The 22,263-nt window shown below is 39.0% G+C and overlaps 1 protein-coding gene across 4 annotated transcripts in view; it reads left to right on the top strand.

Moving 5' to 3' along the window:
• The first annotated feature begins 578 nt into the window (after positions 1-578).
• kcnab2a (potassium voltage-gated channel, shaker-related subfamily, beta member 2 a) overlaps positions 579-22,263 on the top strand; it is an 88,148-nt gene continuing 66,463 nt past the window's right edge. Inside the window, exon 1 of one of the 4 annotated variants that reach the window (XM_017408761.3) lies at positions 579-671. The gene's annotated coding sequence lies outside the window, so the exon portion shown is untranslated. Of the gene's footprint in view, positions 672-6,297; positions 6,751-6,794; positions 7,271-22,263 lie in introns of those variants that run through there. The other 3 variants (XM_017408760.3, XM_017408762.3, XM_037975538.1) reach the window with 3 other exon arrangements.

The raw sequence follows: 22,263 nt of genomic DNA, 5'->3' as shown, positions 1-22,263 counted from the left end.
GTGTGTGGTTTGTTTAAAATATGCTGCAGCTTTAAATATATAAATAAAAAAACAGCTCAATTTAACAGACAAAAAGCAACAAACTTCCATTAAAGTATATTTCTGTATTCAGCATCTTTCCCTGCAGGAAAAGGGGGAAAAAATGATTCTTTAGCAGTGATTAAATAAAATTGCTCTTTAATCTGTTTCATTCATCATCTATAAATAGATTTGAACTGAATCCTAAAAATAAGGAACAAAGTGTTTCTGAACTCAAGGAAAGCGTCTTTTTAGTTAAAAATACGGGGCGCTTCCTTATTTTAGGGCACAGTTGGCAACCCTACACTCGTCATTAAAGCACAACGTAAGACGAATCCACTTCTCTTGACACATAAATCCTAGAGGTCACTCCGTCTTGTTTTTACTTGTCCGCAGCGGTTGTCGGCACCTAAATATAGGCTGCTTAATGTAATGTACCGAGAGGAACGCGGGAAGAAAGAATCCAAACAGACCGACGCTTGGCTCGACCAATGAGAAGCCTCGGCTTGCCTGCAGTTGCGTTCCAATCGACGAATGACGTGTTGCTGGAAGTCAGTGGGCGGGGCTTAGAATCAGCGCATGGTAGCTGTGTCGGAGCAACAGAATCCAGAGGGTCTTCACAGTCAGGAAGGAAGAGGAGGATTTTGCCAAAGGTAAGACCATTAGGTTATTAACTCTGAACAGTGTACGGATTATTTAGAGTCGCGCGGGCGACCCTGCATCAAATCGCGTTGATAAATCTGTTGATTTCGCTGTTTGACGTTAACGCGCCGCAGCTATGGCACAATTAACATCAGCGTTCAGAGCATCCACAGCAACCTGCATGTCTGTGTCTCTATTTTATTTTATTTATTTATTATCAAGAGTGTGTTAAAGCCGTGATTAGCTCGCGGAGTGCTGCGCGTGAAGTTTGCTGCAATCTCTCGGCATAATAAGTGGATTGACATCAGCGTCCAAAAGACTGGCCCTGGAGGAGGAAGAGGAGGAGGAGGATGGGGGTGCAGAGAGAGTAACGTTACCCGGCGGTAACGTGTGTCATTCATGCTCACTGTTCACACACACACACACACACACCGAGGAGCCAGCGCGCGCGCAGGAGGAGAAGCCTCTGCAGATGCGAGGGGACGTGGAGACGTCAGCTCCAGAGGCTTCTCCATCCTCGGCTGCGGAGAGCCGCAGTTAGACGGTGCTGTCTGCGCTGCGGAGAGGGGCCAGGTTAGACCAGCCCGGACCGGAGACATCACCCTGACAACAGACGGCCAAAAAAAGCCACAGCTTTGTGATCCAAATAACCAGAAACTCCTGTTTGGGAAGCTGCAGCAGAGTTTCTGCAGCACTGGCTCCACCAAAAAGAGACACACACACACATACTCCTATTGATGCTCCTATCTTCACTTTTGGCACCTCAAACAGGAACAAGCAGAGGTGCTGTTTTCTAGTCATTCACTTCAACAGAGACAGGAAATGCAAAGCGAGTTCCCCTCTGGTGGACTGCATGCTCAGTTGCTGAGCATCAGCAGCTGGCAGACCCCACACCGGGGGGGTCAACCGTTAGAGTGGCATGTTCACCCACCATTATCCTACCAGAACGGCGTCCAGCAAAAGAAGGACTGAGGCGATGTTCCTGTTACATCAAGAGGGGGCAGGAGGGNGGGTGGGGTGGGGGTGGGGGGCTTATCACAGTTTATATCACATCATATCAAAATCAGGAGGGTGCACCTGTGTGTAATGATCACCTCTGGGTGCTGCTGGAAAAGTTCAAGCGAGTTGAGCTTAGATGCTTCAGACAGGGCTGGGCCTGTCATGTTGTAGCAGCATCATTACATTATGTGTCTAAGCTCAAGAACTAATCTTCGACTCGCCCCGGAGGAGGACCACGACTGCCTAAATATTGTTTTTTTTGGCGACAACGTACAGCGCAGTCTCATTAACGCCGTGCTTCTCAGCTGGATATTTCTGGAACGTTAGCATTTTGAGTCGTTCCACATAACATGTTCGAGTTATTCTGCTTGAGCAGCTGTACAGTAAAGAGCTGGAGGCTTGACTCCCTATTTCTGGACGGGGCAGAAGACGGTGGGGTGGGGGTGCAGGGGGAAGGGAAGGGTGAGGCTGAAGTCTGAGCCTGAGTCATTGGTTTAGCTAATGATGCAATTAGGCTGCTGCCTTTTGCATCTCCTGATTAGATCCCTCACTCGCATTGGCCTGCAGACAGTGAAGACAGAAATTCGCTCAGCTGAGTTTTTTTCCCCCTACAAATCATTTTCAGAGACTAATAGACAGCTTTATCACACACATATTTTATGTAATCAGCAACATAAGCACAAATCTGGCAATGACACTTACTGGGGAATCTAAAATATGTGTCTTGGTCATTTTACACTTGGATATCATGGAAGATTTAACACACATTTTATGTTAAAATGTGTCAAAGTTTCATAACTTGTACATCTTGAAGTCATCGTTGCACTAAAATGTTAATCTAAAGGTTATTGTGTGACATATGCTGAACCTGCTGCTTTTTATTGTTGACGAGATCACAGAAGAAGTCGAATTTGTGAGGAAATCTGACCCAACTTAATTGATTTTGATGCAGAATTTTAACTGGGTTCAGGATTTTTGTGAATCTCAAACTATTCTTATTAATCAGTGTTGCCAATGATGAAGCCTTTAACATATCCTAACACTCCTGTTTTTTAACATTGTGCTGAATTTAGTGAAAGCAGTGCTTCATTAATTTGCAGTCACAGTGATCATCTTAATGTAATCTTTATGAACAAAGGCCATACTGCAGTCACACTCAGTGTTTTGCTTGAGATATATATATATATATATATATATATATATATATATATATTAAATTATATTAAAATTACTACATAAATAGCCTTAAAAATTAACATTCTTATACCTGCTGCCATTGAAGGCATAATTACCTGTATGTTTGTCTGTTAGCATAATACTTCATGAACCAGAGGACAGACTTCATTGAAACTTAAAAAGTAATTATTAAAGTACATCTAATTACCTTTTGGAGTCATCCTGATTCAAGATGGCTGCCACAGCTAATCAAATTAGTAGTCACAAAAATGTCTGTAACACAGTCAGTTTTACAGATATTGAGGTAGAATTTGGTGTGTTAGTAGCTGAGAGGTACACAACACACACTCTGAACACTAACAGATCACCAAGATGCTTGTTTAAACATCGGCATGCAAGATGGCGGGTGATACACATTTCCTCAAGGAATACTAATTATTATTATCAGGGATGTCCTTATCTGATCTGTGTCACTCAGTGTGTGTTTGTTTGTTTGGTCTTAGTGTGCACAGAACCATTGTGTTTTCCAGATGTAGCATCTGTTTGTCCTTAGGTCAAATACAATTAGCATAAGTTAGCAGGTATGATATGATGTGCCGAAGAGAATCCTGGTAAAACACAGAAAAGGTCGTCGCCTCACTCAGCTTGTTTGTCTGTAAGAAATAATTATGTTTCTGTGTGTGTGCTGCATGTCGGTGTGAGCGAACACACAGGCTTACAGTATATTCTGCTGATTCTGTCTCGTTCCTTTGGTTCCTCCTTGCTGTGCATCAGCGGTTTGCACTTTTTCTTTTTACTTTCCTTTAGACTGACTCTAAATTTGAATAAAAATTTGTTCTAATTATTTTTTTGAATTCCTCTCCAGCCCAATTCTATGTTAACCTGTTTAGCAAGACATTGGCAACAGCTGGTTTTATAGAGAATTGCTGAAGTTACCATTTTCAGTCTGAGGTTTAGCGTATGGTACATTTGATTGACTATTTGATTGACACTTTTCATGTAATTTTATAGTCAACTCTCTAAATGTCTTGCTAGAAAGTTCTTTTGTTTTCCTTTTTTTTCCCTCTTTTTAGTCAGTGTTCAGTGGTAAAGTATAAACTTAGCGCTTTGGAGGAAACTGCTTGTCAGAGCCCATAAACTGGCTCCATTTCCTCTGAGTGTATAATTTTGTTTACCTAATGCCCGTCACTTGCGTTGTTCTTTGTGTGGTATTCCCAGTGAGACCAGGAAGTGGCTGTAGTAATAAATGCCTAATGGCCTTCTCAGAAATACCCACAGGACACCAGATTAAAGTCCGTATGGAGCGCACGGTCTAACCAGCTGCATGTAAAATGTTGCAGCAAAAGAATGATTTCCGTGACATGCCTGTCCTCATTTCTGATGATTGTCTTTATGTGTGGGAAACAAGTTATTGATCCCAAGGTTTGGAAACAAAAACTGATAAACACTAACTAATTTGAAGCTCTGTGAGTATTTGTAATTTTGTCTGCCCTTATTTTAAAACTATTGCTTAACATGTCATGTTTTTAGCAACCCCGGCCTCAAACCCTAACCCCGAAAACAAATTTACCTACAGATATAACATAATCTAAGCTAAATTATTGGTCTTATAATTTAAATTATTTATTAGATGATTGAATGTGCCGTTAATTCATTTGTTATTTTAAGCTCTAACTGTAAGTGTGTGGTTTAACACCTTTTTCTCTGTCAATTACAAGAACATGTAAGACTTAGGTCTGCAGTTCCTGCTCTCTGTCAGTACATCAAGCGTCTACTGTAACTTATGTCATCCTACTAGAAATTTGTTACCTACTCCAGTTTAAAAATAAACTGAGTCGGGTATATGTTCCTTTAATCTTAAAGAATGTTTGCTCATAATTTGTCCTACAACTTATTCGTTACAGTTCCTATAAAATGTTTTATGCTCTTATTGCTGCCATAAATCAGTCATGGTCAATATAAATTGGCCTTTTAGACAATAAATAAAGAAATAAATAAAATAAACCTTCAATGGCAAAGTGAAATCAAATTTCTACAGAGAAATACAAATAATAAAAAAAAAAAAATGTAAGTGATTGCGTAAATTTTCACCCCCTTTAAAGTGACCATCCTAATTCAACCCAGAGAAAAGATTTTTGAAAAGTCCAAGTCGGGGGATGGAAACGAAAGGATTTCCGAGGCCTGAAACATCCCCAGGAGTTCTGTTAGATCCATCTACCAAGAGCAGTCATGTAAGAAGGAGAACAGTGAGAGAGACCACCAAGACACCCGTGAGTTCTCTGAAGGTGTTTCAGCTTCAGCAGGTGAGATGGGAGAGCCTGTGGTTCTTCACCAGTCCCAGCTTTATGGCACAGAGAAATCCACTGTTGAAGAAAACTCCACGATCAAAGTGCTTCTCAGCAGCCGGCCCTTTAAAAATAAATTTTCAAGATTATTGTTTGAAAGTCATCCTTTGAATTCAGGTAAAGATCTGTGCTGAGGCTCAATCAGATTATCTTGCAGACAATCCCCATTACTTAATCTCATAACTGGATAACTGGAGAGGAGCAATCCACCGAGTCTGCCATGAAATTGATGCTGCAAATGGTCAAGGGCAAACAGAGAAAGGCCTTTTTTTTTGTTACGTAGTTGAATACATAGACTGAAAGATCCAGTTTTTTTATATATTCTTGCATCATTTTACTTTTGCACAGATCTAATTTTTTTTTTTTTTGTGCAGACCAGTCAGAAGCTCCTGATAAGAGTTGGTCTGTCTTCCAGTCCGTTAGCATCATTTCTGAGCCTCGCTTTCTCACGCTGAGAACAGTTTTCTGACTATCCAAGAAATAATTGACAAAACAGGTTTAAAAAGTCTTTGAATTTCAAGCACGCATGATCATCTACATCACGCTACCTCCCGGGGCAACAATTACCTCTACGCTCCTGCACTCACTTTCTCTTTTTTTACGAGTAGCCGGAGCAGTCGGTTTCATAAATGTTGTTTAAACATCAATAACATTAAGTTAAGCCTCCATCAGCTTTTCGAGAGCCGTGGTTTTATAGCCCATCGATTTGCGCTTGCATTACTTGCAAATACTATCAGCAGGGTGGGGCCAGCTTCTCAGAAGTTGGTGTCATTAATATTACGTTTAAAATTCAAATCGAGTCCCTGGGAGTAATTGGATTTGTCGTTCAGAAGTAAACATTCGAACAAATTAATTCCTGCAGTGGAAGCCACACATGATGTCTGTATGAAGTCGCGAGTGTTTTCTGGCATAATAAAGGAAAAAGGATTAGGATTTTTTTTCTTCATAAAACTGACTAACCACTTGCAGCCCCCTCCTGCCAGCTTTCACTGTGTTCACAAATTGTGCAGCTGATTTAAACAAAGTGGTAACTGTAAAATAATCCTGTCATTGAGGTTTGATGTGACACTTTTTGCATGTTTTCTTTTCATCTGCCCACCTTTCTTCTCAGTCATCACTTGCATGAAACTCTGATTCAGTGAGTACATGCTTACTCAAAAGCTGAAAGTGCGAGGGGAGGTGTGTGTGACTGAGAAGAGGAAAGAGGGAGGGGCATTTTCTTTATCGCATCTGCTCTGCTCAGTGACTCCAAGCTTGCACATTTATTCTGTCTCATCTATTCGTCTCTTCTTCTTTTTTTCCCTCCTCCCTCCTTTTCTTCTCTGGCCCTGTCCTCGTCCCCTGCTCTGTCTTGTGTCACTTTTGTTCTATGTCATCGTCTCATGTCTGACACACATGCTCGTATCTCGCATAATCTCACTGGATCTCACATTCTCCACTCTTGTGTCATTCCTCTTTCCTCCCAGCTCCCCGTTTCCCTGCTAAATATTTTGGATTTTGGCTGCTGCTTTTTCTGCATTCACCCCACCTTATTTTTACTCACTGCGTCAGGAATCAGCTTCAGACTGAGGTGGGTGTTTTTTTTGTTTGTTTTTTTAAGAGGATCTTTGCTAGGTCTGAGGCTACGTGACTTTGGTATCTCTCTTCATGCTCTCCTCTCCTCTCCTCTCCTCTCACTTTGTGCTGTCAGTCTAAGTCGAGATGATTGTCCGATTCTGCAGCAGGGAAAGTGCCATCCTTCTGAATGCAGCAGTATTTAACATAGTCACACAGTGTGCTAGCGAGGTAGCATATCTACCTCTCCAGATCTCTCAGACTGCAAGAGCTGTCTGTGCTGCTGATAGTGCTGCTGCTGCTGCAATGAAAACCATCTTTGCATACCTTAACACACTGGCTTGTAGCCTGCCTTCTCCCTCTGCTCTGTCTTTCCTCCTTTTTGTCTAAATGCCTGCCATGTTTTATACATGCTCTGCCCTTTTGAATTATTGCTTAAGATTCGGCCATGCCCTCAGATGTATTAGGAACTACCTTTTTGAGTATTCTGCGCAGAAAATACAAGTGCGGGACTGCGCTGAATTCTACACGCACACGTATGTTTCTGTTTTGGTTTTGTTTTTACCTTACCTGGCCTGCTTTTGCAGTTCCATCTGTTGCTGTTGCCACCGTGAGCAAAACCCTGAAGCATGGCGTTCGCTGCTCTCAGTGTTGCGATGCGTGTTGCTGAGAGAGCTTGTGACAGTCATCTGTGCCTGCTCCGGATATGTTAACCGTGTGTTTGTGTGTAGGTGTTCAAGCCGAGGCTGACTGTTGTGCGCTAGTGTCTCTGCATGCATGTGTGCGCGCCCTTGCTTGTACACGTGAGTAGTAAGTGTGTGCGTTTGCGTTCTTATCTACGGTGTGTGTGTGTGTGTTGGCCTGTCCGTGGGCTCTGGTCCAGGAAGAAAGCACAGGAGAGGCATGCTGGAGGGGTTCAGTTTGGTGCAGTAAGCTGTTGAATGCTCTGTCACAAGCAGAAAAAGACAGTGTTGGTGTCCTTTTACTGGGCAGGTACACCTTTACTGCAGAAAAGCATGACTTTTTCCAAAATGTCTGCAGTGAAAGTGTCCTTGAGCATTCTGGTTGATCAGAAATGAGAATGGCGTAATGTATGTGTTAGGGGTGGGAATCTTTAGGAACCTCGCTGAGAGCTGCAGTGTGATTATAAACTATTACTGATGCATATTGATCAGCCTGATTTGCCCTCCCTCACTTCCTTGGTGTGTAGTTTGAATGCAAAGTATCCTTCCAATGATTTTACTTCCAGTTTTCTATCTTGCTCAGCCAGGTTGTGCATGTGTCTGCTATGTGCTCACCATAAACTATCCTGGTTCTGCACTTCCACCTTTTCATGTTCCTCAACATTATGCTGTTAATTAACATAAACCAAAGTGATTTGACATTTGAAAATTGATTTAGATTCTTTCTTGTCAGTTATTGCCTGTATTTGTGCACTAGTTGTTCAGCTTGTTTAGACAATTTCATTTTTTTTCGGTAGGTAAAATATAGAGTATATTTATGTAAATAAATAAGTTTTCACTCGTACCACACCTAATCTGGCACTTTGTATTAGAACTAATGTTAGTGTCCATTTTTAAAAAAATGTTTCTGTATTTGTTTTTGTTTTTGTTTGTTTTGGTTTTATTAGTTAAGGTGCTTCTTCTTTGTGAATATGTCTTTAAAACTTTTCCTGCAACACTTTTTTTGGATGACTTGTATATATATATATATATATATATATATATATATATATATCCACAATTGTAAAAAGAAAAGCCTATAAGGGTTTAGCTTTGGTTCACCAACAGTGCAAACAAACAAACAAACAAAAACCGTGTTAAAATCGAAAAAACTGAACACGTATTAAAGCTTCGGTCATTTGATGGATCGTTCTTTTGACTTTTTGCTGTAAAGAAAAAAAAAACGTCACCTGTCTTCATTTTGTTTTCCTTTCAACTCCGACTGCAAACATCACAGTCTGACATTATTGCACACATACAACCCGTGTTTAGGAAATACTCGGGCCAGTTCTGATGGAGATTAGACCTTTTTCCTCCGAGATGGATTTTTGTTGACGTAGATTTTAGATTTTATCATCATGAACTGCGGTACCATGTTTGGCAGTGGTTTGAGTAGCAGACCTGCGTCGGGTGTGATTTGTAAGTGTTCATTTGAAGACAAAGCCACATTCATCATGGTTCACTGCACTTTGTGTAGACAGTCCATGTGAATTACGGCAACAGTATAGCAGGTGTGAGGAATGGCTCTGCACTGACTGCTGGGGCTGACATGTGCCTGTGACTTATGAGACATTGTGCTGTTTGTGATAGCTGAGTTATTGAGGTCATGTCTGTATTTGTTGTAAACATTTGAGATTTGACTTGTTTCAGGCTTGAACACTGTGGGATGTGTGTGTTTATTCTCGATTACTGGTTCAGTAAACCTCCAGAACTCTGCTGCCTGCTAAGTGTACAAATTTGTCCTATGTTGTGTTATGGTATGTGTTTATTTAAAGATAATAATATTCACCTCTGGCAGCCAGCTTTTTTTTAGCTAAGTGTGGGCACAAAATAGTGTGAACTCTGTAGGATATTAAGGGAAGATGCCTTGGATGGCATCACAGCCTGTTCGTCTCTATTTTTCCCTTACTAAGAGGTCCTTGTTCTCCCGGTCCTTCAGCACATGTGGGCAGGACCAGCTGCAAACTAAATAAAGCTACGTGCTATCTTTATGCGTAATGCAATGAGATGGATGGAAGTTTAGTCTTTTAATTTTGCTTACAGAAGACAAACATAATAAAGATGAGTGTGCAGAAAACTGTGTTAGTAAAAAAACACATGATTAAAAAAGAAATTAAAACCTAGCATTTCTTAAAGAAATGCATATTGACCATTGCATTTCATCTCAGAGTTTTAAACAAAGAGCATCAGTTGCAGTTTGATTGGTTTTGGTCAAACTTCAAAAGTTAATGAGTTAATAATGTACGTTCAATTCTGAGAGTTTCTTTAAAATCTGCCCAGTGGTTCATGGGAAATGACAGACAGACAGACAGCGTTGACGCCAATAAACAATGACAAAGTTTTAAAAACAGATTTTGGACAATCGCGTAGCACTCATAGTCTAAGTTCTGCTTGTTAATCAGCTAGTACCTGACCAGAGTTTACCCAGTATCTGTGAAACTGCAGCTGTTTTTGTGTTTGCTAATGTCGCTTAGCTGTGGTGCCCATTTTAAATTGGATTGAATCCAGAATTTGCAATCCAATAATTACTTTGTGAGAGTTTCAGTAACATCCATTCAATGATTCATAAAAGTTTTTGCTAACACAACAAAGCTCATGGACACACACAGGCAAAAACATTGCTGTTTCACCTTTGGCCAGTGGGTGATAAAGAGAAGACGTGGGATAAATGAAAGCTGTCCTTGTGTTGGTGACAGTCCCAGTGTGTTTGTGCGGTTGTGCAGAGGTCTGTCAGACCTTCTTAGACAAAGGCAAAAGGGGAGAAAATAGATTGTTGGAAAGGAAAAGGCAGAAAAACAAGCCCCAAACGAGGAGACAAGCCTTTACATAAACTCCCACATTCAGTTCTTAGTGCTTCATATTTCCCTGTTAGAGCTTGGCCTTGAATAATTCAGGGTAGTTTTTCACTTTTTCAGTTTTAGAAATATTTCTGTATATGAAACGTAACTCTGGGTTATATTGTTATTTTTTCTAAATTGTGCTTTGAATAAATGTAACTTTATAGCAGTGTTTCTCAAACTTTTTGTGGTTTTTGTGCCCCCACTTTGGAGAGAGAAAAAGTCCAGGTGACCCCTTCAGCTCAACAAGACAAACAATATAAATCAAATTTAAAGGTAATAAATAAAAAAAATAACAACTCAAAATTTACATAAATCTTTTACGTTCAGTAAATGATGTCAAAACAAAAGGAGAACCAGTTTTAGTGACATTTCTGTTTCCAGATTCCTCATTTGAACTGATCTTTTTTCAGGTGAGGTACAATCAAACAGGAACTGCACTTTTCTAGAACAATAACCAGACTGCTCCATAGCCTCTGGTTATTAAAAACAGATGGGAATAAAAGCAAATGTGCAATCACCTTTAAAACCATAAAATAAAGTCCAAGCTGTGCAAATAAACCCAACAAATATAACTTTATAAGAAGTCAATTTTACCAGTGTTTATGGCTACAGTGAGTCTATTTCCACAGTATATTTTTTTAAAGAACAATATATTTCAGTCTGGAAATAAAGCAGGGGCAGGTATTTGGCAGAAACACTGAGTTTCTTCATTGCTGAGGGCTGATGTCATTTTATCACAATATTAGTGGCTTGGTGTTTTATTCTTCACTGGTGCTGATTTGAAATGAGATTTTTCTGCTTGGGGTAATCATCAAGTTTTCAATTTAAAAACTCGAGTGGCTTTCTACCGTGGCTGGCGTGAAATATTTCAACGTGTTTTTTATTTATTTTTTTAATCTTCATGCTTTCAGCTGGCAGTTTTCCCAAACACAAACAGGTCTTTTTCTAATCTTTTACCTGTTTCTATAATTCCGACAGCAAGATATCGTCCATCTCTGTCTTATTTGATTCAAAGCCGCCTTTTTTTCCCCTCATTTTAGCTCAAAGTCTACACTGACACGTCGGCGCACATCGTGAGTAAACAAAGTTTGCACACCATTTCAAGCTGCTTGTCATCAGCATATTGATTTCCCCACTTTGGGCATTATTAGTCTGACAGTTTGTCCCTGATTTGGTGACACCTCCTCCAGCTGGCAAACTATTTTCCTCCATGAAAGAGAGAAACTCTTCCCTCACAATTCCTTGTCACTTTTATCCGGGTAAGGCATCGGCTGAGGAGGAAGGAGCGGATCCACTCTCACGCAGCACAGCACGCGGATCTAATTCCCATGGAAACAAGATTTGTGTAACAAAAACAAGTTTGAGTCACAACAAGATCTAAACATGAGCTCCGCATACAACATTTCTTTTTTTAGGACCAACAAATAGAATTAGAAGTGGTGACCCCCGCCATCCTCCTCCTTCTGAGGGGGCTCGCAGTTTGAGAACTACTGATTTATAGGAAGTCTTATGAACTTTGACAGGTTACAGCAGGGATATCTAAATCAAAATATGATTTCCAGTCACATGTGGTCTCGCTCGTTCGTAATCGACTGTGATTTGCATACATGCATATTTCCTTGCTTTCAGTTCAAGGTGCACTCACATGCACACTTATTCACTTCGCACTTTTCCCAGATGCTCCAGAAGCCAAGTTCATTGATCACACTCACACAGGTTTAAACAAAACACTACTGATTCATTAATCGGGCCAGAGATTAACAAATCATTCTGCTGCGAGTCACATGAAATGGTGCTTATGTGACATATAAACACAGAGGCACATGCTGAATTTACCCTCAACAGAATAGCTGGTGTACCTAGTAGAGCTGAAGAGGCAGTTTCAGTCCAAAATGAATGAGAGACGATGTGGAAAATTTGTTCATTTACAGTGACGATGAAACCGTTGATTAAAAAAGTTTTTTTTCCTTCTTGTGGAAAAACTATTGTTGAGGGTGTCAAACAATGATGTGCTAGGCCAGGCTAGCAGCACTGCAAGATACTGTCTGCTTTCTTAAACCAGTGAAGAGCATCGAAAACTGCTTCTCAAAGGCTTGATGATGATACTGAGTTAGGCTCATGTTGCTTTCCACAAACATCATTAATGAAAGTGGTCTCTTGGTCTGACTGAAGGATTAAAAGCAACGATATCCAAGACTGTCTGGGGTGGCCAGGAAACATGTCTGCATCCATGCACTGAGCTAAGAGGAAAATTAGTATTATCCTTGCTGTCATCCTTGATTTCTCAGCCCCGTTGAGAGGATGCATCTTTAGATAAACTCTCCTTTTATAAACGACTGGGCTGACTTATCTCTTGTCGCAATAAAAGCAGCTTTAAAACAGCAGAGATTTTGTTTATTCGAACAAGGTTGACTCTGACACTTTTTGCTGTGAATCAAAAGTTTGCTTTGAAGCTTTTGATTCAGTAGTTTTGATGTGTTGTTTTAAAGTGTTGGCTTCTGTTGGATCCGTTTTATTTTGGCCACATCCGTTCTGCAGTAAAGATAAGCAGCCTCAGCTTTTATACCTTTTTTTTTTATCTTTATGAAACTTTCTGACCGTCCCCTGCCTCTCGCACGCTGACTGCTGGAGATAGGCACCAGCTCCTCTAACCCAGAAAAATGGACGAATCGATGAAACTTTCTTCAGACGGGCTTTTACACAGAGCAGAACAAGCAGCTGGGCTTGCATGTCTTATTAATGCGAATCTTCTATTCACAACTATGAACAGAGCAAACCTTGGATTCAGTTGATAAAAAACACTTTTGAGAATTTTATAAATCCAGAAGTATGAAAGAAATTGATTTTTGAAATGTCTTTTAGCAAAAAAAACAAACTAACCAACCCAGATTTACACTTTCATATTTCACACCCGAATACAAGACTTATTTTTTGCTGTAGCAAATACTTCTGTAGGATATTTTGGCGTTTTGATGTGCTCTAGGTTTTAGCTGGTATTCTCAACATAAACTTGATTATAATGGCTGCTATTCAGACTGATATGGATGTGAGTAAAGACTCAACTGTCAGTGTTAAAATCATACAAAAAACTGGGATGCACAACGGTGCCCAGTGCCACCTGCATTTTCTAATTGGATTAGTAGTTGGATTGTTTTTTAGTTTTTTTACTGTTTAATTTCCATTTATCACCGGCTGTTCCTACAGCTTTAATGTTTAATACTAGAATAATATTCAGCATCAGTCCAATGGTGTTCCAGAGAATCTTAATAAATCGTACCAATTCTTGTTTTTACAACTCACGTTACACATATTTGATATTAAAAATCCTTGTTACTTCTTTTTTAAAAGAAAATGATTATGATTGATTATCACTAAACCATTTTGGTTTAAAATGTGAAGGTTTAGTTGACTGTGGTTGACTAGCTGAAGGTGAAATTCTTACATTTTGTTGTAACAGAATTCTAACGAGCACCGAGACAAAGAAAAGGGACATCGTTTCGAGTAAGGAAACTATATGAACTTGTCAGCAGATGGAAAGGGATGTGTTAGAAGCACCTAAAGCAGGTTAAGAGACAGTTGGAGGGCACTGTGGGAGGCACAGCCACAGTCTACTGGAGACTCTGAAATAGATAAAGATAATATTAGACAGGTAATAGACATGAATCCTGTGCAAGACATCGTTCCATTCTCACCTCTTTTAGTGTTATTAAGCTACATAAAATACTCATTAATGTGTTTGGGATGACTTGTGAGATAAATGAAACATCACATTGGGGAACACTTAGATCCCGAAGCTGAATTCATTTTAAGTGAGAAAAGTGGAGCACTTAATTTTTAAATATTTATGACTAAAATGAAGTTTTGCAACTTTGATAATTATCTTTTATGGCTACTGTTGTAACATAAATATACACAAGATTTGAAGTTTTCAAAGCTGTGAAAAAAAAATACTAAAGTTATGTTTGGATGGTTGATATTTGGATGAGTCAATTAGGTTGATGATTTGATTTGATTTGATTTGATGCTTTCTTTCTTTTTAAGAAACTGTCAAATGTAGGAGTCCTGTGTACATAAATCATAGGATAGTAACAAGTGTCTCCAGGCGAATGCAGACATTCAGCGTGTTGCTGTTAGCAGATTTTTCCACATCATCATAGAAGCTGTTATTCTCACAGTTTACCAAGGTTAATGTAATAGTACAGATGGCACGTTCATTCACTGTAGCACCTGGACACATTGCACCGACGTGCTGAATCAAAACAGGAGCTTTTGCATTAATACGCACAGAAGCCCCCCACTCCCCCCTCCCCTGAGCGTGGCTGCCGCCGCCCCTGGGAGTTTGTGAACCAACATTTTGAATTGCAACAATTATTGTTTGTGACACAGACTCTGGGCCAGCTAACGGCGTAAATGTGGACCTGAATAAACAGTGTGACGTTAACCCTTTATGCTTCAGGAAACCTGGCGATTAGTTTATGCTTGACTGTCCAGGCACCATGGATTTGCACATGCAGCCTGATGTGGTGCGTTTTCTTTTTTTTTTTCGTTTTGTTTTGTACAGAAATAGAAAGAAGGGGGATGGATGTCAGGCACCCTTCTGCCAACCTGTTAAAGCACATATTGCTTTAATGTGTAAACACGTCTAGGTTGATCTGTACACTGACATTCATTGTGTGGGCACTTGCATATGGCCATTAAGTTTGTCCTACTTTCTACAGAAGGTTTAGTGTATTTTATGTGCATTGCAATTTTTGTGTAGGCACGCCGATAAAAATGTCACTCAAATCTCCATTTTCATACCACACAGAAAGAAGAAAGCAACCAGCTGTGTAACCTGTGTGAGTTTGTGCGTCAGTATAAGCTGATTCAATGATTTTTTGCATGTAGAGGACCTTTATTAAGCCATTACTTGCAGTGCCCTCTGAAGTACAAATAAGTGACAAAGTGATTGATGTCTCCACTCTGCAGCAGCATGAAGGAGCTGCATGTTCTTATAAAAGAGCAGCTGCCTGAGTGTCCTGAGGTGCTCTCTGTGTGTGAAAAGTGACCTTGCCAAGTCATTTGGGAGTTTTTCAGATCTGCACACATGTATGTAGTGAAATGAATTAAAGCCCGATATGCAAAATGATTTTATCTGCAGTCTGCTTCTGATTCTAGCGTTACTTTGATGTCCAATGGAAACGAGAACGATGTTGATTGTCACTGTCTCACAGTCGATAGCCACAGTGAAGGCCGCAGCCTCCCTCAGCTGGCATTTAAAAGATGTTGAATCGCACGTTCTGTGTCAGAAAGCCAGATTGTCTTCGTTCCAGAAATTTTCAGGCATTTACTGCTATTTCAGAAAGACAGTTAGGACTCCAGCTGGACATGACTGGTATTATTTCTAAATGTCTGCAAACATTTTTTCCTGTAGGTTCGCTATCACGCTGTTGTTTACTCATTAAAACTCAATTTTGTTGACATTTGAAATGGCCCAAACACCAACACCTTCTCTTTATTGTAATGTAAGTACATCTTGATACAGGAGCTGTGTTGGTGTTGAACTTTAACATTCACTACTTGGCAGCTTAGCAGTTACACTCTTAGTGTGTTGTGTGTGTGAGAGAGTGTGTGTGTTGTTTTAAAGACCATCACACTAACAGGATCACTGGTGAAAATGAGTCAAGAAAATATGCTAATCATGGGAGCCAAATCAGCAACTGCATAAAGTAATATCAATGCAATTCTCATGTTTTTGATTCAATTTTAATTTTAAAAAAAGAGTCAACAGTGAGCCAAGGTTATTCAAGCTTTGTCTACATGTTTTTTTTTTTTGTTCTAAAAACATTTTTTTATTTGTCATTTCTAAAAATATCCTTGTCAACATGTTACAGCTTCCACGTGCGGAGATGCAGAAAACGACCCAAAATGCTGCAGTAGCTATGCCAGGCCTGTATGTGGCGCTCCATGAAAACGCACCAGAAACAGAAGCAACACGTGAACCATGTACAAAAAGCTTACAAGAACTATATACACAAGAAGGATGACAATGGCAAATACGAGAGCATGGACCGGATCCTTTTTGTGGACTGACATCGAAGTGGAACTTCTACTTTGTGTCATGTTAAACCACAAAAGTGCAGGACGGTGTTAGGTGGGATTTGGGGCGGTCCAAATGTTTGGACATAATGAACGATTTCAGGCCCAGTACCCAGGCAGGGATGGCTGGAGGGAAGGGTTTTTCTTACAACGTTCAAAGCATATCAGGGTAAAAAAATTATACACAAATGTCAGTCTTTTAAAACTATTCATTTTTTTTGTAAATATATACTTGATGTATATTGTAGGTTTTGTTTATGTTTGCTTTAGTATTGTTGGCAGTTCAGTAGTGACTAAAAATGTTTCTTGCCTTGCGGTATTTGGTGCAAAAATAAGGTTTTGCTGTCTTTGCTTTGCTCAGTTAAAACCCATGGTATTGTTCATCAGCCTTGTCTGCTTATTGAATCAATAAAACATACAAAGGTTTTGGTGTAGTTGAGAAACTATCGTCTGCAGCACAAATACAAGCATGTTATCTGTTATTGTTGTTACATCTGTCATGTTTGGGGTTGTAGGTTAGAGGTGGGTCTATAATATGATAACACCAACAACACTCTATTATCTTTTATTATCATTGTTGTTGTTGTTGATGTTTCTGTGCGTGCGCAGAACAGCTAATGTCTGCAGCCGTCTTTCGTGCGTACGTGCGATTTCGCAACTTGTGGCTTCCTTTGAAATGCAAATGGCGGAGTTCGAACCCAGGTCTTACAGTGGGACTTTTCAAAAAGTTTCAGTATTAGATCATCCAACAGCTTTGTTGTCCCAATGAAAGGCTAAACTACAACATAAATGTTACCCTAAAAACTGCTTTGTGTAAACTGCTCTTAAATCCAGTTTCTCTGCTTTAGCTCAACCATTTGGCCCCATTTGTTTTTAACAAGTAAATGCCCATTTTTTTGTTCTGTTTTTTGGGGTTCAAGGTGTACCGCTAGATAAAACACAAACTGTTTGACCCCAGGAAAACGTACGAACACACTACCTGCATGAATACAAACAGACAAGTTGAAATAATTGGCAGTGACAAGGGGAGTAATTGAGATTTGGCCTTAGTGTAAATCCATTTTCTTTACCTGCTGCCTGTCTACAGTGATCATTGGGTGAAAGACCGGGTACACCCTGAACAGGTCGCCAGGTCATCAGAGTCACACAGATGAATGAGAATGAATGCTTACTCTCACACCAAGAGACAGTTTAACCCAGTGGTGTCCAGTCCTGGTCCTGGAGGGCCACTGTCCTGCATTTAGTTGTTTCTCTGCTTTGACTCACCTGATTTGAATGAATGAGTGATAACAGGCTTTTGCAGAACTTGAAGACCTGCTGAAGAGCAGGGATACATCTAAAACATGAAGGACAGTGCCCCTCCAGGACCAGGATTGGCCCCACTGGTTAAACCTAACAAGCATGTTTGTTGACTGTGGGAGGAAATGGAAGAATGTGGAGAAAACCCACACAGGCATGAGGTGAACATTCAAACTCCACGCAAAAAGCCCTAAACTTGGAGTTAAACCTGCAACCTTCCTGCTGTGAGGTAACAGTGCCATTATTCAAATTTTTAGTACCACTGTAAAGCTGAAACTACTCCACCACCTTAATTTGATGCACTTGTCTGAATGGGCTTTTCATTCTGTTTCGTTTACTTTATTGACAATACGACCACATTCGTTTATTTATCTGTGTAGATATCAAACGATACTTGTGTAAACAAAAAGCCATTATGAAATGCACAGGAAAGTGGTTAACACAAATTTGTTGCCACGACATGTGTAATATATTCTGTATCTGACTGGGTGTACAGATTGTTCTTGTCAACATTACCACACTAAGTGTGCAAAGTATCATGGACTCTGTGAGTGAGGAGTGCGAGTGAGTGGGTGGTTTTACTGTAAGTGTAATTTGTTTGTCACAATGTCCGAGCACATCACTGTTAACAGCATGAAGGAGATGCTTTTGCACTTGATGGGAGAAGTTAGGACTCTTTTGAAAGGAAACTTATACAAACGTCTCAGGTTGAAGCTGTGGCTTTTTTTTGTTTTTACATTTTTGGACCATTACAGATATTTGTTTTTATTGCCTCTTTTTTAGTTGAAGTTCAGCAGAACTTTAGTTAGTTTTCCTAGTTTGATTTATCATTAAAAGGTGAAGTAAATCTTGTTTCATTACCTGTCATGCTGACATGCTTTGCTTGTTGTAAAAATAACCATAGTTTTAATTTACATCAATTGTCATAATCGTACTAGCGAAATGTGCTAAGAGCCAAACTTGATTTATTTTATTCTGCATTAACTCAAGCTCTGGGTTAGAATAGGAATATGTTGGTCAAAGAATAAAGAGAAGAAATTATAGAATTGCACACTTATGAAAGTTAATATTCCTTTTTTTAATGTTGGAAAAGAATTATTTTTTATTCGTTCAAGGTTTGATATTGTCAAGTATTTATTTTTGAACATGTTTTAAAATTTAAATGCACATATTTATAGTTTATCCATTGCATAATTTGAGTACAAACATTTAAATAGACACCTTGTCTGATTCATTACTGATCCATAGATAAATTTGTGGTTTTGTCGTCAGATAGGCGAAGGCAATTCTGAGCTTTTGACGACTGAACAGAAACTGGCCTGTTTGACTTTTAAAGGCAGAGGTGAGGCAACGGATGGAGGGGATTTCCTTTCTGTGCTGCGCTCATCACACTAACAGCATTGTAAGGCTTGTAATGTGTGAAAACTCATTTACAGCAGTTTCAAACGTTAGTGCAACATAACACTACAGAAACAGCACTTCCCTCCGTTTCAGTCAATGAGCATCACTTACAATATGGATGGTTTTGCTCTTAAATAAGAAACACTTCTTAAATAATCTGATTTTAGTTGCTTCATGTACTTTCTAGGTTTACTTAAAGCTCACATCACAAAATCATGTTACAAAATCATAATATGGTCCTTCTATACCAGGTTAATAAAAGTCAAATAATACCAGATGAATTATACAACTAAGATAAAAGTTATAAAGTGGGGGTAAATTAGTTGGAAAAAATATTGTGAGACAAACAAAACTATAGTTGTGTAAAGTTAGTTGCAGTAAATGAGGTACAATGAGGCAGACCTTGGGTTAATTAGGTTTCTAATAAATAATTGAGTCTAAAACCGGTTTTATGTGTTTATTTACTTTTGGGAGGATATTAGATATGTTTACGAAACTTACACCTGTTTCTGACACCAGTTGTGATCCATATGTTGTAAAATGCATCAAAGTTACTGTCAGAAAGTAGCTTCATAAAAGTGTCGACAAATAAGAGTCTTGATTTCTGAGGAACACGTCACTGAAGTCACTGGCTCCACCGAATAAATTCATTCACATAAACAGAAATATTGACTGACTTTGATTTGTCTCACTGACAGACTGTGATCCTGTGTTGGACTAAAGAAAGACACAGATCAGACCCTGCTGCAGTAAAACTAACTGTATTAGTTACTGGTCTTGTCAGAGAAAATGATAATTTAAGTAAATTAACTTTTGTACATACCTCAGGAAAAAAAAAGATTGCCAAAAAAATTGGAATCTTTGAATTCAAATGTTTCTAAGAGATGGTTGAAATAAACAGGTTTTAATTACGAGTGAATCTTACAACACTGCCATTGATTCCTTCATGTTCTTTTCTTTTCCACAATTGAAAATGACATTTGGAAATATCTTAGCTATAATTTAAGTGATCATCAGATTTGGATTATTTAGGATATATAAGGAGGGAAATTAACCTGGCTACTTTCTAAGCACACCCCCCCCCCCCATCCACAGTGTCTACTCAAATTCAGTATTTTCTCTGTCCCCTTTCTCCTTTTTTTTTCCAAGACCTTATTAATAGTCAATGTGTTTCCTCTTTTCCCAAAAGACGTGTGTTACCTGCTATTCACTGCCTGCTTCTCCTGGGGCCATTTAGAGTTTGTTCAAAGAGCCTCCAGCCACCTTCTGCATTTATGCCAGATCTCATTTGAAACCCTGAACCATACTTGCTCCATTGCTCCATTTTTCCTGTCAGACGAAACATTCAGTGGAGTGACATGTCAGCATCTCGAGGGGCAAGATTCAATTTGGTGTGACAGGAAAATAGAAAACTGTAGGTGTCTTCTTTTTTTTGTGATGGAAGGGCATTAAAATTATATCAATGAAAACAAAAAAGTGGTGAGAGGTTAAAGCACTGGGGCACCTCTTTTTTTTTTACTGCCTTTCCAATTTTTCCCCCCACTCATTTAAATTTCTATAATTCTTGTTTTTGTCATAAAATCACAAAACTAAGACAAATCTCTTTAGATTTGTGCATTTTTATTAAATAAATGTTTTTGTTTGGCACTAGTATGTTGATTATTATAACAAACAGAGAAAGGTGATGACATTTTTGCCCTATAAATAAACAGTTTTATCTGTACAGCTAAAAGATTTTAGACCTAAGTGTGACGCCAAAAGAGCAGCAGTCTTCCTGTATATTCTGGACAAAACATGGTCTATCTTGATTCATAGTCAAGTGACAATTAGACCATGTACTGCAAGTCTTTGTTTTGTTTCATAAGATTTATTTCCCCTCAGGAAAGCATCAGTAAGCGTTGAAATTCTGGATTTCTTTTCCTTATTAACGCTGTAAAATGCACACACACACACACACACACACACACACACAAAAAGACCATTTATGTCCTTCACAATGCCATTATTCCACCCTTTTCTCAAACAAAATGAATTATCAAGGCTCAAAAAGTGGCAGAACTAAAAAAAACTGTTCCAAATGTTGCAGAAAACAGGATTCTGAACACAAAGCAACCTTCATCTTAACAAGGGCCAATGTTAGCAATAATTTTATAATTTTAAAAACTATTTGCCGTTTCATGTTTTCTTAAAGGTACTTATTGCAAAGAATGAAAATGGACTTAAAAAAGTTATCTTGAATTACATCAAATGGTGCGGTTTGAAAGAGTTTAATTCAGTCGTTTTTCAAATGTATTGAATGCAATTTTAAAATGCGGGTCCACACTCTATGTAAACAAAGCACTCAGCTGAATCCACCAAAGTCACATGAATGACCTGCATTAGGAATTATCTATTTAGGAAAAAAAATATGGCTGGTAAGGTTAATCTTCAACCTATTTTCAGTCAGTTTAGCTCTTAAATAGTTGTCCATCCTTAATACATAAATTGAGTCGAATTCAATAATCTGATCTAATGATGTCATTATTGAATCCCTAATTTGGTTACTGGATCCAGTTACTTTCAAGTCTTATTTATTTTCTAGTTCAAGGCACTCTATGCAGGCGTCAAATCCTGCTTTAAGTTACCGTACATGTTCTACAGAATAAATCTATTAATGGTTTTACTGATGCTTGGAGTCTTTCCTAATGATAGTGGATTTAGAATTGATCTGCTTCGTCTCGGTGTCCTTTCTTTCTTTTCAAATCAACTTAATGCTTTCTGCTCACCTATGCAGAACTAAATATTGAACTCCTGGTTGCGCTCACGTGTCGTTACACGTGCAGTGAGGCAGAAAGCAGCGATATGTGGTACTTAAACAAGGATGAACAGGGCTGTCTATGCATTGTTGTAAAAGAAAAAATGGACCCAGTGGACTCTGTGATGTAAGACATGGAGAGAATCAGGAGTGATACTGCAGAGCTTGTAACTCTGTATGACGGCTTAGAGCTGTAATTCAAACATCTAAACCTCACAGAAACACAAGGCTTGTTATAGTTCTACATACAGGTGCTGGTCATAAAATTAGAATATCATGAAAAAGTAGATTGATTTCAGTAATTCCATTTAAAAAGTGAAACTTGTATATTATATTCATACATTACATACAAACTCATATATTTCAAATGTTTATTTCGTTTAATTTTGATGATT

Source organism: Kryptolebias marmoratus, linkage group LG4, assembly GCF_001649575.2.
Source record: "Kryptolebias marmoratus isolate JLee-2015 linkage group LG4, ASM164957v2, whole genome shotgun sequence".
NCBI lineage: Eukaryota > Metazoa > Chordata > Actinopteri > Cyprinodontiformes > Rivulidae > Kryptolebias > Kryptolebias marmoratus.
The sequence above is the reverse complement of the archived record's forward strand: the minus strand, read 5'-3'. Positions and strand labels throughout refer to the sequence as shown.